The 17,343-nt window shown below is 41.8% G+C and overlaps 1 protein-coding gene across 3 annotated transcripts in view; it reads left to right on the top strand.

Annotated features, from left to right (window-relative positions):
* The first annotated feature begins 2,316 nt into the window (after nucleotides 1-2,316).
* Nucleotides 2,317-17,343, top strand: part of CALD1 (caldesmon 1) — a 198,109-nt gene continuing 183,082 nt past the window's right edge. For 2 of the 3 annotated variants that reach the window (XM_050915442.1, XM_050915438.1), the window contains exon 1: nucleotides 2,317-2,453. The gene's annotated coding sequence lies outside the window, so the exon portion shown is untranslated. The remainder of the gene's footprint in view (nucleotides 2,454-17,343) is intronic. The other variant, XM_050915440.1, reaches the window with a different exon arrangement.

Here is a 17,343-nt window from a genome sequence, read left to right as displayed (position 1 = left end):
GAGTGGCAACCCTGGTGATGAGAGCAAGGACTACCATGATAGTTCCCTAAATGCCTACAGTTGTGGATTTAGGCATATTATAACTATGCCTTTACAAGTGGCTCCTACTCATAGGACGCAAAGGGGCACCCACTAGAATTTAACTCTGCATTCTTCATAGCTCAGGTTTCCAGTAGTATCTCCAGGGAAAACTATGTTATCTGTGCCAGTTTGGCTTCAAAGTTTCAAGTCACGGAATTAAAAAGTTTCTCTAAGTGAAATTCAGCCCAGCAAAAAGGATGCAAACTTTACTTTTCATGATGTCATTTCCCCAAAGCAAAATTGGTCTTTTTGCAGAATTTTAATGGAAAAGTGACTGGGAACACAAAGAGTTTGGGATGCTTTGACAAGGGAGCATCAAACTCATGATAAGGCTCTTTCAAAAAAAAAACAACAACAAAGTTGCTTTCAGCTTTAGGTAGTGTATACCTACTAGCTCCCTGTTGCAATGGATACTGAGATTGCAGGGGTCAATGGCTGTGCTAGAATGAGAACCTGATGGTACTTCTAACATTCAGTTTTCTGTTCTGACTGTCAGCATCCCTTAATCCTGTTCACTCCTCAGCCTGGATTCTTCAGTGTTTTACGTTCTGAAAATCTAGGGGATGCTAAGATCCAGTAGAGATTTGTAATTTCTTCCTAAATAATGTCACTACCTCTTTTTATTTGGTCATTGATACGTAGGCTGATAATTTCTATAGTTAATGGAATGACTGAGAACAAGGATATTGTTCTCTCTTGTCTAGTAAACCCTGCAAAACAAAGTTACGTATATGCTGTATGTGTTACTTTTAATATTTAAAACCATCACAGCCACATCATGGGAGGTGTCTGGCATTAGAAGAAGTTTCCAAAGGGTTGTTAAAATAAAAAAAAGGTGCCTTCCAAAAACAAACACCACTTTTTACTTCATCTAATAAAGCTGTGAAATTTAAAATGACACTAGAATAATTATGATTGCTTGCTGTAAATCTGCATAGATTTGGCTCTCTTTGAATTTTTTTTTTTCATGCTATAAAGATTAGTTTACTGTCTGTGGACTGAATCCTTCTTGCATTACACATGTGACTAAATCTGTGGGGCCCAGTGGCCAGAAAAAAAGACCCAGAAAGGCATTAAAATAGTTTAGCCCGTTCAGCTGCAAAGTCATCTTACACATATTTTCCCCCTAACTGGTTTTGTGTATATTATTGTCAAATATGAATCTGCAGAACATCTCCTGGTCTGGAATTCTGTCCCCTTAGAGCAGTCAGCAGTTCTTCTGCAGCCTTGCTTAGTGGCTGGTACATGCGCGTGTTATGTACTGCACTGTTTTCCTAGGCAATAATTTTCATATTTATTTTCACACTTTCTTAATTAGTTTATGTAGCTCATTTGTTTCCAGCATCAGTCTGCATCTGTTCTTTCATTTTTTTTAAGCTGCCTGCATAATTTGGAAAGTTATCAATAGTGTGCAATCACTAAAGCAAAACAAACAAACAAACAAAGATAAAAATTAATAATCTAAGCTTACTTTATCTATGGTATTCAAAGACAGTGAGAAGTATTGGTCATAATATGTAGATGTAGGACTCGTCCAACTTGCTAAGGATCATCATCAAAGTTTTGAATCCCTTTAAAAGTTATTTTTCAGAACACGGATATTCTATATGTAACTTCTGTTGTACTATTTGAAATGGAAACGGGCTGTGAAGCCTGCCAACTCATCTTTCATGTGCCTTTCCCACTGGTGTGTGTCTCTCTCTGCAGAATCAAGCTTGCACAGCAGAGCATTTCTGTTCCCTTTTACATGTGGTCCTCGTTAAAAAAATACAATGAAGTTTAGCTGTGGTGAAATTATTTATTTGATTTTTTTTTTAACTGGTGCAAAAAGTAAATATGTTTACTGTGTCCCTTTCCATTCAGTGTATTTCCTTTTTTAAGCTCCATTTGTGTTTAACAAGACAGCCTCTTTCTCCAAGATTAACATTTCTTATGATTGTTCCTGACAGAGGATTTACTTTCAGAGGCCCTGCTAAGGATAACCAAAAAAGGGCATGTAGCAAGACAGTTTTGGCAGCTTGCACGAATTTTCGGAGCTTTTTAGGTCTTGGTTTTCTGATGAGTGGCTTCCTGAGCATGCCTAGGGAATGACAGGCATCTCTGCAGGCAGGCTGAACCCACCTTGGCTTGTGCGTAGTCATTGGCTGCCTATTAGAATAAATTGAGGACAATGCATACCGCTGCCTGCCAATTGTAAACATAAGGGATATGTATTCACTTAGCATTGACTTTTGGGAGGGGCCAAGGAAAAGCTGTAGTTTTATTGAATAGGGCTGTGTGTGAGGCTGCTGGTGTGCCTTTCTTGCTGTGCTCCTGCCCAAGCAGCCAGTTATTCATTTCCTTCCTACTAGTTGAAAACTTTTCAGCCAGAGGTAAGGGCTTAAGATACGTATTTGTTTGGGAGTGAGCTGGTCTGACTGCATTTGCGTTACGGCTAGAGATTAAGCAGCATGCGAAATCTAACGAGCTGTGGAAATAGTGGGAAAGTGTCGGATACTATTTTTCCTCCCCTCCTCTCTCTGTGCCCCCCCTTTCCAGATGTTTGCAGTGAACTAAGGGAGATATCTGTGCCGGGCGGGTGGCGGGGGTGCATGCTTGGCCACCCCAGTGGACCCTAATGAGGAGGTGCAGGGGCAAGGCTTTGGGTGCAAGGCAGGATCCGTGCTGGTCCCACTCCGTTTGAGATCCTGCAGCGGGCTTGTTAGTAGAGCAATAACCTATCTGTCCTTTCTTTTTTTTTTTCTTTTTCTTTTTTTTTTTTTAAAAAAGGAATTGCAATGAAAAAGTTTTTAGTGTGGTAATGGCTGGTGAATTGCTTTTAATTTTGCAACTTAATACCTGGGCTTTCAGAGCAGCCTGACTGTAAAGGCAGTCTCCCGGCGTAACTGATACAGATACAGTAAAGCTCTGGTTAATGTAACTGATCTGATACTTGCTGAAGCAGATGTCCGTCATGGCAGCCTTTCATAGAAGTATTGTTGACAATAGATGGCATCCGTTTTTGTCTTCAGCCTTCAACATGCGCAGCAGCATATTGCCAGAATTGTTTCTTGTGAAGTTGTCTTTCCTGTTAAAAGGGGGAGAAAAAATGCACTTGGGTGGGACCGGAGCTCTTAAAAGTCTGGGTCTGTGTTTGTGTCAGTCAGAGCGCTGCTGGGGAGAGCCAGCGAGCAGCGTCTCCTTCCCAGCTCCTTTGACATGCTTGGACAGATTGAAAGCGTTGTGCAAGGCTGGCTGCTGATAGCACGATATTCTGCATAGCAGGGACTTTCTCAGAGAAAGAGCTGGGAAAATGAAGGGAGGGATGAAGTTAGCTGCAGATGGATACTTGGGAGCAGCAGACATTGACCAAACTAGTAACCTCTGGCCAGACCTGCAGTGATAAAATTGATTTTTCTCATATATCATGTATTGTTTGGAAGAATGGGCAAGATAACTGTTTTAAAATTACTTTTTGTGGAGTATTTGTTTTCACAGGAGTCTTTATTTTCAGAATATGCAGTTTTTATACAATTTTGCCTAGCTGAGAAGGCTTCTCATGCTAAAAGGCGTACAGGAGAATAATTTGTGAAAATAACACATTCCCTCCTTGGCAGCAGCTCAAAGAAAATAAGGAGGCAGAGTGTTTCTTTTGTGAGAACTGTGTATTTATTATAATTTGTCTGTTTTAGGTACCATACTGTGAATGATTGTGCTTGTATGGTTTGCCATCAAAGAACCCTGGGACCCTGCATCCATTCTTTCTGTGTCTCATTAAATGTAGCAGTAGGTTCTGTGTGAGCGTATGCATCTGCAAACAAGTTTTCTCCTGCCATGGAGAGACAGGATGGGGTCCTAAAACTACATACACCAAAACCAATGAAATGGACTGTTTTAATGTAAATTAAAAATGGAGTGATGCTTCAAGGAAGTAAGTGGTCCATTTGTTTAATTAAATTGCCTTTAAGTTGAAGTGGGTCTGAACTATTCTCAACACATTTGAAGAAAGTGCGGGTCTGCCTTTCTTTGGGAGGCTTTCTGATAGGCAGGTATCTTAGTCAATAAAACCTGCACACGTTAATATAATATCTAAATCATGATGGCAGGGGAGAAACACCAGATAAGATGCCTGTGAACAAGAGACTAAATTGGAATAACTTGTATTTCCTGAAAACTCCTCTTTGTTGCAGCGTGCAATGACAAGAGGATCAATTCCACAGTCTTCATTCACAGGATTAGTCTTGGTGAAATCAATACTGTCATTAATGGATGCAGGATCTGATGCAAGGGGAGTCCTGTGTAGTCTGAATATGCTTTGACAGTGAGTGATGTAAGCATGTATTAGGAGAATAAGGGATTTTCCACAATTGCTACTTCGTATGCTCACAGCATTATTCTGACATGGAGCAGCCTGAGAAAGGGGTAACTTCCCTGTGCTTTTATTTCTTGTCCAACACTGATACACAATGCAATAGTGACACTGAAAGCTAGGTGATTTGAAAGGAAAGGGGAGCTGTAAGTTCCTCTGGCTGACATTAGAGGGAAAATTAAAGTGCATTAATATGGGAAGATTTCTTATTCCTCAAAGTCTCATTCATGAGGCCACACATGACATGGAGGCATGCTGGTCAGCATCCATCCGGACCCACACGGGGTTAGGGCACAGTGCTACTGATTCCAGGTCGTGAGACTAGAAAGGCAGAGCAAGACTTTTTTTGCTGGCTGCCTGCTGGGAGGTAGCTTCTGTCATACAAAGAGAAAGATGACAGGGAAGGTCTATTAAGAAGTCCTCCTTGTTTCGCTCTTCCCTGTGTGCAGCTGGAGTGGCCCTGCCTATGGGGGTGATCTTTTCATTGCAGAGAAGTGAGAGCCTGCAGGTCTTCCTTCCTGCAGGACGAATAGCACTTGAATGCCCTGGGACTGTTTAAAATACTCTGATTTTTCAGTAGTTGCTTACCTGAGACCTATTCTGTTGGCTGCCCGAGTTATAATTTGTATGAAAGATCAATGGAGTTGTTAACCTCTATCTGCCAAGGGTACAACTTTGTACATTTGATTGCTGCGCGTGAACAAAGAGGGACGAGAAACCATATATGCCTAAGAAAGAGAGGGCCAAGAGAGCAACATTAGCTGTCCATCTGCAGTGCTTGTCTGGACTCTTCTGGGTATCGGAGAAAGCACCAAAAAAGGTAACAGGGCAGAATGAGAAGCGCAATCCTGTGAACCTTTCGTTGCCTTTGAGAGGAGCTTTATGGGGAGTTTGCAGGATTGGGCTCCAGGTGTACAAAGCCTGAGGCAGACAGGCCTGTGACTGCAAAGAGTGGGAGTCTATCTTCAAAGCAAGTTTTCATTCTTTAAAAATTGTCTCTTCTTAGTAACTACCCCTTGGCAGCTTGTAACAAGAAAGCTCCTTACTAGAGCTCTCACCTTCAGAAATGTGCATGTGCAAAGGCTGGTTTGCTGGTTTTGTTCATAGCTCCTGGGTGGTTTAAAGCCCCACGACCTGGTGAGAATGGGTTTTGGGGACATCTGTGCTGGAAACAAGGCACCTACCTACATGCTGGCACTTACGCTTTCGGCGCTGGTGTTTGCTGGGAAGCTGTAGCTGTTGCATGCCTCCAAATGGTTTGTCAAGGATTTGGCTAAGGCTGAAATTTGACTCAAAGGCATTTGAAGATCAGATTAGATCTGACCTTTCTGGATGAAACACTGAGGTCATAGGACAGTTGAACTATGTAACAATTTCTTTTTGCCTTTCCTGATGCTTTTGTACAGTTCAGCTAGCCCAGTGGGGAAGGACGCTCAGTACGTTGTAATTTGGGATCCCTCCCATCCCCCGGGGAGCTTGCTCCTACTTTTCTTGAAACAGATTTGATTAACCAAAAAGGTTAGGGCATGTAACACTGTTACTTAGCTGCTAGCCCTGGTATGTTAGCTGTATCGTTTACAATCCCGCATAAGAAAGTGCTTGTTTTCATGTGTTTTTTCTTTGGAACTGTGCTTAGTGCTGATAAATGGTGCGGGGCTGGCAGCCTGGCTCCCAAGCAGATACCAGCGTTAGCAGCATGGTCCCTACCGTGTCCCTCTCCCCGAGCATCACTAGCTGCCCCTGCGAGGAATGCAGCCTTCTGGACTTTCTCACTTGCAAACTTCCTGGCTACTGCTTTGTCTTGCAGCAACTGCCGTGCATCCAGCTACAGCAGTGCCCAGGCTTGCTGGGCTCCCCAGCGGTGAGGCGGGTGGGCTCTGAGCTGGGGCACCCACCTCCTCCACCTACGGTCGGGAACCGCCACTGCTAACTGATGCCTCTCTCCCCCTCCCTGCCCCTTGCGTCTGCCCCTTGAGAGAGGAAAACTCTGTCCATGAAGCACAGGGGCACCTCCTGATCAGAAGATCCTGCCTATAGCAGTGTTTATGGGACTTTGGGTTGAAGCCAGAAGAAGTGGTTGCGAGGACTGGCCTGCTGGCTTGCAGCGGGGGCAGGAGCAAATAACTGAGGAAGCAGGGGGAAGAGAGAAAGGAAAAAAGCAGCCCTATCTTAAGCCACTGGAGTAATTTCTCCTTTGAATTTTTTCCTGTGGTCATAAATACCTGGTGAGTCACTTAATGGCTGTGCGTCTGTTTCTGTATCTTCAAGTAAAAGATAATTTGTGCCTTTTTGTATTTAGCCCATGGGGCTGCTGGGGCTTAATTCATTAGTGTTTATAAAGAATTTGTAATACCAAAATGCCAAGTTTTTAAGCACTAGCTAAAACCTTATTTTTGACTGATTTCCCAGCAAGAACATACACTTCTTTTTTGTTTGTTCACACAGATACGTGTTCTACTAGAAAGTAACTTCTTCTAGATTGTGTGTATAAAACCGCTGAAGGCCAGTGAATGAGGTGGAAGACGGGCCAGGCTCAGTAGTGACACTGTGCTGACGTGTTTGGAGGGAAGTTCTTGGGTGCTTGCAGTTTTAACCGTGCTTGCTGCATCTGAGACAGAGCCTTCCTGTGAAGTTGTGATGCATGTACCAAAAATGCAGGATGACAGCTTTTGCTTACAGACCCGCCATAGTGTCATAAGCTTGGAAGAGAAACTACTAAGCAAGCTGCTGAACCTTATCTGCTTGTCCAGTTTCATGTTGATGAGAGCATTTGAAATTGTAACTCCTGGGGCCAGGCCAGGCTGCAGTGGGGAAAATATTAGGGAAAGATTTCAGGCAATGGAAACAACATTACATGTTTCCACACCCTTTTGTGTACAGAATACAAATAAAGAGCATTTCCCTTGAGACTTGCTGTGGAGGGTGTGAAGCAAAGTGGAACCCACCCGTTTGCACATTTTCTGGTTTATGTCCTTAAATGGCAAAAAAAAATCTTTGGAATTTAGCTCATAGAAGGGTTATAAATAGATTTGTGGAGATAAAGTTTTGCTGTAAATGCTCTGGTTTTGGATCTATTCAGAAGAGTAACTCTGTAGGCCAACAAATATGAAAAGGGGGGAGTATTCTACATGCAGGAAGACAATTTCATTGCACAGATGTGCATGTACGTGCATGTGTGTGCAAGTACACCCCTCTCCACCTGCACTGACCTTCCCAGTCTTCCTTCAAGTATGTGGAGATCTAAGGGGCATGGAAATTGCTGTGTGCACTTTTAAAAGTTAAATAACTTGGGGTGAGGGAGAACTAGCATTCATGATTCATCAAATTGCTAAGGGAGCCTGAACCTATGACAGCTCTGTAAACAAAGGTCCTGAGATTTGTTGGCAGCTTGTTTTATGTTCTTCTCTGAAGCAGCTGGCTCCGGCTAGGGAGAAGCTGTGCGGGGCTGGACGAACCCTCGCCGAGTGAACACAGGAACAGCGGTTCCTGTGCTCCTTCAGAAGTCAAGGTTTGGTCCTGCAGACTCGTGCCAGTTGGATTCCAGTCATCTTCAAAGGGAGCTCTGCCCAAGTGAAGGAGTCTGTGATCAGACCCTTGTTTGTTTCTTATTTGCAAAGCTTTGATGTTCCCGTTGTCTTTCTGACTGCCACAGGGCATGTTACTACCCTTTTCCCACTTCATTCTTTTCTTTGACAGTGAGCTCTCTAATGGTGAAATGGTCCTCCTCCCTTCCCCATTTTTTTTTTTTTTGAGCCACAGTGTTCACCCTGGTAAAATCTCTCTCTCATCCCAGAAGCAAAGGCAGGACCTTTTTTAATTCCTCACCGTTTCAGAGGACCTAGCAGTGCTTGTTTGATAGCCCAGATCATCACTTTCTAATACAAGCTGTTGTACCGAGGACAATTTCTGCTCAGTCTTCTGGGATCAGCTGCAGATGGAGCAAAGGCTAAGGACTTTCTGTCTGCATCTTCCTAATGACCTAGTGATAACCTGCTTTCAGCAATTTCAAAAGCCATTGAGCCAGGGGAGAATTTGGCTTTGCTCTGGCCTAGTTGAAGCTTGTAGGTTTGGAAAAGAAATTCCTAGAGCTTGGCTACAATGTTTGGAAATGGGAGCGAGTTGAGTTAGCTCTGAGATCCGGGGAAGAATTTGGTCGGCGCTCATTTACCTGCGTAGCTTAACCTGCTGGTGCTGCAGGATGCCCCTAGTCAGCATCCTTCATGGGAGGCTTTGGAGTGCTGCACCCCTGGGTCCTCAGAGAGGAAAGAGTTTGCTGCTTTGTATGGCTTTGGGAACAGCTTAGCCCCATACGCAGAGCCACACCCCTGCTATGAAAATGAGGAGTTTCATTCAGATGTCTGATAAGCCACAGCTGTTGCTTTGCCACTTCAAACAAAACTTGGATTATAAAGACTGAAGTGCAACATTTTAATTGCTGTAAATATGAATAAGAGTGTTTAGGCAATCCAGATGATACTGAGCCAAGCATTTCTGTGGCTAATGTATATTACACTGACAAAAGCAGGCCAGCTGAGAATTTCCCTACTGCTATCCCAGTAACTTAAAACATCAATTGTCTGTTTTCTGCTGCATTGGTGAAAATGAGGGAGAAGTTTTAACCTGGGCATCAGTTGGCCTGAATCTGATCTTGCTTTCAGCAGCTGTACAGTGATGTAAACTGTATTGTTAGTTTAAAAAAAAAAAAATATTGGGTCTGATCTCAGTTATTGTAGTGCAAATCTGTTTGATTTCCTTGACTTACTCAGAATTCACAGTGGGCTGCTTGCTATCAGAAGCCAGCCCTTTTTGTTTGGCTTTCTACACATCCCCTCAAGGACAACGGCAGCAGGAAATTGGGTCAAAATCCCAGTAACGAGCATTCACTGGGAAATGATATTTCATACAAGAGAGGGCACTGCAAACCCAGAAAGCCAGTAAAATTCCACTGCTTGTTTGCTCCCTGGTGATTAAAAGGCCCTGCCATATATGGGAAAGGTCTGAGCTTCATTCACTCCAACCACAATAGTAAATGGCTTATTCACTGGACACAGTATGCAACCAAGGAGCAATGCCTTATGACAATAAAAAGGAAAAGCAGCAACTTTTGCTTGCAGTTTGTTTGCAGTTTTCTCTGCTGTGTGTTATTAAAAGCTCTGTAACTATTTTTTTTTTTGTTCCTTTATTTAGATCCCTGTAAACTGCAGTCAGTTTGGTTTGCCGCTTAACCCTCCCCCATAAAACCAGACACACCAGCCTATTTCCTCTCCTTCCCCCTATCCAACCCAAACAAGAAAAAGACATTTCCTCTACCAGTATGTATAAATGTAGCTCCTCTGTCTTCAGTGCATCTATTGTGGATTTATATGACTAAAGGCTGGGATTAGCAGACAAAATCTTATTCTCACCAGGAATAAAGCACTAACTTTAACAAAAGCAATGATTAAATGCCAGTATTTCAGAGAGAGTGATGGGACCACAGGAGTGAAGCAAATAGGAAATGTGTGTATTAATAGGAATTAGTTTTGGGGGAGCAAGGGGGCAATGTGCTTTGGATGGGAGTTGCGGAAGGGGTCCCCAGTGCTCCACAGACCCTTCAGGGATTTTCCTTCCACCACATCATTTTCTGCAGTGAAACCCTACACAGATGACATTAAGACGTGAAGTCATTGGAGCACAGTTGTGTTTACATTCTTGCTTTTCTGTTTATTTTGTTTAGGGATCAGTACTCTCTGCCATCAAAATCATGGGGATAAAGTAGTTGGTCTAGTTGCCTTTTATTTCATAAGGAGAAAGACAGTTAAGCGACTGCAGCAATGGAGCTACATAAGGTTCTCTGCTTGCTGGAGATTTTCTGGAGTTTTTATTGTTTGTTTGTGCTACATTGAGTACCTTAGAAATATGAAGTATGTGTCATATTGGTAGATTTCGAGATTATGTCTGGGATCATACCCCTATGTAATTTTGATGAAAACCCACATCTTTGTGGCCAGAAGGGCTGATTGATCAGTCTCATCTCCCAGGCTACAAGCCTCATTGCACACCATCCAGTTACTCATGTTTTGAGGCCACTTAAGCTGACACGGTTAAAATGGATGTTGTAGTCAGCCACAGGACAGGTTGGCTGGATTTGAAGCCAGTCTTCTGCTCCTCCAAAATGTTGTTGTGCCACCCAGGAAGGACCACAGCTCTGTCACAGAGCTGTGGTTCAGCGTCTATTTTCATATACATTCGGGCGTCTCTACAATTTTCAACAAGTGTAACTGGTAATATGAATTTTTGTCCATGTCAAGAAAGCAGAATTTCTTGCAGGTGACCTGCCATGGGGTGGTAACAGATTTACCTGGCAGTTTAGTCTAGCTAGACCGGCAGCCTTCAAGTGGTTTGGCTTCTTGATACCAGAAAATTGCTTTTTGACACATGGCACTGCTTCTGTTTCTAGTGTTAAGGAAAACTGACCTTTCTGTTTGGTAGTCCTTTATGTCTGATACCTCTCTTCAATGAGAAGAGGTGGGTTTTGGGTTTTCTGATTATTATTTTGCTAAAAGTGAATCTGGCTTCCTTAACTGCACCTGAAAGGTCAAGATCTTTTAAGTCAAAGAGAGGGAGGATGTAAATTAGGCCTGCTTTGAGATGTTGCTGCTTTTCATCTCTGGATGGCAGTACTTCTGAGGAGATGTCATTTGACCATTACCATGAAGTCATGCTAAAACATACCCACTGACGAACCCTAATGTGGCCAAAGAAGTGCTGTTGGGTTGCGACAGCTGGGTAATGCAATAGTATCACATGTGAATACTTCTGTTTTCCAGCTCTTAGAAGGATCAGGGGTAGCCAATTTGGAGACCAAAATAACTACATATCAAATCTCCTTCATATTTCTTGTTTCAGGATTTGGATTGTGAGAAACCTTGCATTATATCAGCTTCTTAAATGGCATCTGGAGCCTCTGGAAAAAGTCCTTGAATAATAAGCACACTGAATGCAATAAGTATTATTGCATGGTTGAAGAAGAAACTTTTTATTTCTTCTGTTTTTACCGTCTTCAGTCTTCCTGAGCCCAAATGGAAGATGTGAGACTGCTTTGTTTTTCTTTTTCCTCTTAAAAGAGGAAAGTGTAAATGATGCGTGCTTTGGAGTAATTTTTCCCCCGCTTTCCCCTCCTTTAAGTGATTTGTGGCCAAGCTCAGTGTTTGTGCAATCTTGTTCTGGCTACCTGTAGAGAAGCTTTGCAGAAGTTTGTGGTGTTCAACTCTGCTGCTCTGCACTGGCCACAACTGGCCACAACCCCTTCCCTTTGTTTGTTGGGGTCCTTCAGTAAAGGCTGTCAAAGTCGTCATTTTACAGGATAAGTTTTTTGATTTGTGTTAATGGTTTTTTTTAGAACAACACCCTCCCTGTTGTGCTGCTTGTGAACTGCCTTAAAGCTTCAGTCTATTGCCTAACAAAGGACTTCCATGGTCGGTAAAGATGTTTATTGCTTCACCTGTCAAACCAAAAAGTTAGTTTGTCATTCTTGGGCCATCTGCTCTAACAACCCAGTTGTTTTTCCAAAATAAGGCAGCATTTTTTTTTTCTGTTCACTACCTTCTGTAACAGATGTGAGCTCCTTTCTTGGAGTCAATATACACCAAACTTAATATTAACAAGAGGGGAGGGAGTAATGGTCTGTTTGCCTTCTGTATCAGAGTATCTGATAAAGATTAGTTCATTTTAGTAAAAAATGAAAGGAATTTACTGTATGTGTAGGAAATATGTTTTGTTATAAATGAACAGATTGAAGTGGTGACAGACTATGAATCTGACTTATATGACAAAATACAGTTATACAGTTCTGAAAGCCTGGAGACTGGTGTGATGAACTGGAAAAAACATTATAATCTGAGTACGTTATTTCTGTCTCTCCTGTGACCCTTCAAGGCAATGGAAAGTCACTGATGGAAAGGCTGTTGGCATTAGCAGGCATAGAACCAGTTTCATCAATCTTGGTTCAGTGCTTACAGGTCACTGAGGCTGAATTTAAATATTTACATTCAAAGTTTTCCCCAGTTTAGAATTAAATACCAGAAGCTTTAGGCATTAAAAAAAAAAAAAAAACAACAAACCAACAAAAAAGCCAAACCACACAAAACCAAACACAAAACTAAAAATGAAAACCTGGGAAAGACCTATTAGGTCATCTTGTCCCTTTTCTCTAGGCAGTGCAGGATGATTCCCTAAAGTATATTCACACGTGTTTTGTCCATAAACACCTCTGTTTATTAACAAAATACAATAAGCTGTAGTTTTTCAGTGAGGATTGGGATAGTTTGCTGCACTTTCTAGTTTTTTAGCAAGGGGAAATAGCTATCATTCTAAAATGTATTTCTTGGCCCATGGATATTGCTCATGTGAATACAAGCAAAAAACCCCTAATGAATGGAAACTTGTAGAAGAGTTAACGGCAGCTGGTTTTATTATGGACCATGGTTCTGACATGATCTCACGCGAGTTTAATACAAGTGTTACCTCACTGACTTCAATGGAACTGCTTTTCATTTGCAAGGGAGTAAATGAGGCCAAAATCAGACAGAGACCTAGGGAGACTCTCTGGGAGAGGGTTTTAGTTTGGGGAATGTGCTTTACATACATATAAAATATATGGGCATATCTGCACATTGCAGTAAATGTGTCAGGCCACCTGGGAGAAAGGGGCCAAATTCTGCTTTGAATAGCACCTGTGTAAATCCAAAATGAACAGTAGGGGTGATGTGCTAGGGAGGGCCGAAGAAGTATCTAATTTTTCTGAGTGCTGCGCTGAGTTTCTTTCTCATTGGATTTCTGATATTTCATTGATGAGATGGTTAGGAAATATGGCAGAATAAGACTGTTCTGCAGGGAGCTTCAGGTTTTTTGCTGCTTCGTTTCAACCATATCAAATTAAAAGAGAAGTTGTGTTGACTATTGTGAAGCCAGCTCAGACAAAAGCACCACGTGCAGTTATTCTGCCTTGAAACTATCAAAGGAAGCAGTGAAATAAGAACCGTACGTTTCTTGAGTCAAGCCTCCCTTTAAAATTGTGCAATATTACATCCTCCTTCAAGCTCAGCCTTCAGCTTAGCTAAATCTTGCAAAATTGTGGGAAGGCGGCTGTGCTCTATTGAAAGTGTAGCTTTGGTCTCAAAAAGGGAGAAGAGCTTTAAAACTTCCTGAAGTCCAGCAGAGGTGTTATTTAAAAGCGGGATGCTTGGGTGCTACAGCAACGATCTGCAACTGTGAGATGGGCTTTGCTGTTGCTCTGGGTATGAGGAAATGCAGTTGAAGACGTGACAAGTATTGATTAAGAGTGAAGAAAGGCCAGGGAGGGAGGTTGTGTTGTCTTGGTTTCTTGCTTCTTGTGTTTTGGTGGTCCTGCTTGCTGCTCTCCTGTACAGCAGCACCTGAGGTACAGGCACATTTAGAACCAGAGTCTGCAGCCTCTTCAGTGTGAGCTTTGAAATGTTGTGTGTTAGGGTTAGAGTTTAACACAGCTCCCTTGATTTTAGCAGGATTTCCCACCAGTGTAAACACTGGTTTCAGATGCTTTTTGCCTTGCTCCATCTTTGAAATGGTGATGTTTACAGGTGCGTAAAGGTTCATTGTAATGTGGTTTGCAGTGTGATGCTGTGCACTCCCAGTGATGGAGGGAAAACATTTTAAGACTACGGAGTTATGTAGTGTTAACTTTCATTTTTATTTTACTTGAGGTCTTGAAGAAAAGCAGAATGATGGTAATTAAGCTTGATCTGTGGGCCAAAATTGAGGAGAGGAAGGCAGTAAAGTAAGGGGAATGTTTTAAATGGCCCTATCTGCTTGTTTAAAAGAGAGCTCTTATGGAGTGGGGTTACAAGTCTCTTCTCAGTCTATTATAGGGTTGTTGCTGTTCACTATCTGAGCCAAAGCTAATTATATTGTCCACAGAAAAAGTGCGGCAGAAGCTAGTGTCCCTGTGGTTCATACAACTGCTAATTATTCCCAGTGGGGATGCAGAAACGTGTTCTTACAGAATTGGTCTGAGATCACCAACTTGTTTCACGTAGGATGCTGTTCTGCCATCAGACAGAAATGACTTCTGCTAGCTGCAATGCTTTGCAAGATTCACAGTGGTAAGCATGAAGTAGAGGCCCAATTGCTCAGAGGATTTGTGATGAGATTTTTAGCCCTCTCTGGGTCTTCCTTCTAAACAAATTAAGTGCTGCTGAGAGAGAGAAACTCCAGTGGGAGACCTCTCGTTTGAATACAGCACAGAAGAGTTTTCTCCTGCTTGCTTCCAGTGTGCTTCTGTCCTAAAAAAACCCCGTATTCCTATTTTAATACTGTCTTTAGCTGAACAGAGCTTGCCAAATTCAACCTGACCTGTATATGCTAAATAATATTGTGCATGTTGTAGGTCCCTTCACTGAGACAAAAATGGCCGAGGTCATGTGGAAAGTCAGTGAAAGGTAGGGGCAGAGACCAGGACTTCTGTCTCCTACAGCAAGACGCGCAGGTCTAAACTATGCTGTCATCCCAGGGCATGATATTCATAGGCCTACTGTTTACTTACCTTTTTTCACATAGCTCCTGGCACTACCATATTGATCACAAAGGAAGAGATAAGTAAGCAGGGGAATTTTTGCGTGAAGAATGATTAAAATTTAAGAGCAGTTTAAACACATTTAGAGATGTTAGAGGAGGAAAAAAAAAAAGCCCAAGATATTGAATACAGGGTTATCTGCTGAGCATTCTTCTATGTGAAGAGGACCTAAATAGATGTTGTCCAGTGACTTGCATGTCATGAAATGTGATGTGATTTTAATATATGGTGAATTTCCCCTTTGCTATTTAGTTAAGTATAAGGTTATTATGGAGTGTTATGGTATTCTGTCCAAAGTAGCCTGGCCACCCTTGATCAGTTTTATTTTTGATCAGTAAAAATACAGGGTAAGAGATGCTGAACCAGATTTCTGCTGCTGGATACTTGCTGCTGCTGGAAATACTAAGATGGTCTACATCCATGGGGTTGTATTAGTACCACACTTATTGTATTGGACTGCTTTTAAGAAATTCTTTTCTTCATAATTTCCTGGGCGTATTCTGAACAAATGGGCAATAGACTCTGTAGGCAGTGTCTGTTATGCTGGTTTCAGAAAGCAGAGGTGGCACAAAGTTCTTTGGCACTAGAACTGGACTTCAGTGCAGGAATGAAAACTGTGAGATGGACAGATAACAGAAGCTCAGACAGATGGCATTGCATCCATTTTTGCCATGTCTAAAAGTGTCGCATTAGTTGAAATGAGTATGTCAGAAATGAAAAATTGCGATTTTATGCTGAAACATGTTTGACAGAGAAGGACAGAAGGCTATGTGGAAATAGCTGTGTTCCTCATACAACTTTGGTGCTGCCTGCTGCACAAGGAGCATAAAAGTATCTCTCTGAAATACCAGAAAGAAAAGCTTTATGTACCACATGTGACTTTGCATTTATACAGGTGCAGCTGGCTTCAACTGAAGGGCCATTTTGATGAGAGATGGAATGTCTCATTTATATCATCGATATAAATTACATTTTGACATTTACATGAGTGGTAGAAAACAAACACACTCCACTTGTGTTGACGTTCTTGTTGTGTGCATAAAAGAAGACCTGTCCTCCTTACCCATATGCATTTTCTGTAAGGACATAATGCCCCTATTCAGTATTCATAAAGACGGTAGTGGCTACCCAAGTTGGCTGCTTGATGAAGAGAGGCAGTTGCAGAATTCCACCCAGCTGAAATCACTGATTTTTGCAAATGGAAATTGTTTATACATTTTTTCTTCATTAAAAAGAAATGCAATTAGTGGTTTACAATGTTTATATGGATAGCATCAGCTGAATCTTGTTCCAGGCCATTGCATATTGTTTTAACGTGACCTACAATACGCATTACGCAAAAAATCTGACTGGGGTGCCCAATGTTAAGTGCAAATTCCCAATGCAAATATATGAAGCTTTGTCAAGCTGAATTAAGCTCCTTAGGTGATATAAGGAAGGGTTTTGTTGGTTTATTTTTTTGCAAGGGGTAGGGATGGAGGAGACTGAATAGAAGTAAAATGGTATGCTGCAAATCTGAAGGATTAGATCTTGAATTAGACAGTTGTATTAAATCTAAAGACTTAAGTCAAATCACTGTCCAATGTTCACCTTTTCAATTCAGTGATCCCTAGAAACTCTTTTGGGGAGCCAGCTGTGCTCTCAGCAAATTTCTTCCTAACAAGGGGAGGGTGTCATTTCAAAACTTTTGGGTGTGCCAGCAGTACTAAGAGGGCATCAAGTCTCAAATATGCTGCTGGTTTGTACAAAACTGAGTCACAACGCTATCCCAGATTGCTTCCCCTTTTACCTGATTGCTTTATTTTGTGTGTATTTTGCTTCACTTCAGCTTTATTGATCAGATATTACTTCTGGTTTAATATCATCACAGCAATATAAAGCTTCTGGACAATTTATTTAAGTAGCTTTTGGGCAATTATACTATAGCATTTTACTGCTTATTGCATTTGAAACCTGAGCAATCTCAGGCCAGGTTTACCTCTGTTGAAGCTTATTTAATTTCTAACCACTTGTCATACTACAGAATACATCTCTGGAAGTGATGCAAAAAGAGCAATTGTTTCTTCTCTCCCTTGAGATTAAAACAAGCTATTGTGTTCACTGGAGTACTAAAGAAACAGTTTACTAGAGAAAAATGCCTGTTCTGAAAATCCCCAGCACATCATTCAGAGACGATGCATACAGACAGTGAAATACCTTATTAGCGGTGTTGCACATCAGAAGTGGTACATACTCGCCTATTTATACTTTGAGGCATTGTATTTCCAACAGCTTTTGGAAGTAATCATTCCAATTTTGAGGTGTCCCATGACACATGCACAAT

Source organism: Gymnogyps californianus, chromosome 1, assembly GCF_018139145.2.
Source record: "Gymnogyps californianus isolate 813 chromosome 1, ASM1813914v2, whole genome shotgun sequence".
In the NCBI taxonomy this organism is placed as follows: domain Eukaryota; kingdom Metazoa; phylum Chordata; class Aves; order Accipitriformes; family Cathartidae; genus Gymnogyps; species Gymnogyps californianus.
This window is presented reverse-complemented; position numbering and strand designations above follow the sequence as displayed.